Here is a 434-nt window from a genome sequence, read left to right as displayed (position 1 = left end):
AAATGAAATAAAAAACAAGCTGATATAGACTCTGTTGAAGCTGTGGGCATTGCCGTGGCTGAAGAATTCAGAGTTTAAGTTCAAATTCAGTTGAGTACTACTGTCTTTTCTATAGGGCTTTCCTATAAGTAGGTTATCTCCCTTGGCTAGGCGGCACTCCATGTAGATAATTAAACTTCCGGAGGCTAACCCACGCCATTGTTATTGTTTTACGTCTTATCATGGATATAAAGCAGCTTGATAATTCAGCTATCAAAGTACTTACTGTGCCTGAGTTAAAGAAATATTTAAGATTATATGGACAGTATGTTACTGGAAGAAAGGCGGACTTGATTGAAAGGTTGAAAGGTATAAAAATTCTGTCGATGTGTCAACAAAGTAAATTCATCGGACGATACTTCAGACAGGAATAAGCAGAAGCTTATATCTCTTCT

This window comes from Octopus bimaculoides, chromosome 15, assembly GCF_001194135.2.
Source record: "Octopus bimaculoides isolate UCB-OBI-ISO-001 chromosome 15, ASM119413v2, whole genome shotgun sequence".
Taxonomy (NCBI): domain Eukaryota; kingdom Metazoa; phylum Mollusca; class Cephalopoda; order Octopoda; family Octopodidae; genus Octopus; species Octopus bimaculoides.
The sequence above is the reverse complement of the archived record's forward strand: the minus strand, read 5'-3'. Positions refer to the sequence as shown.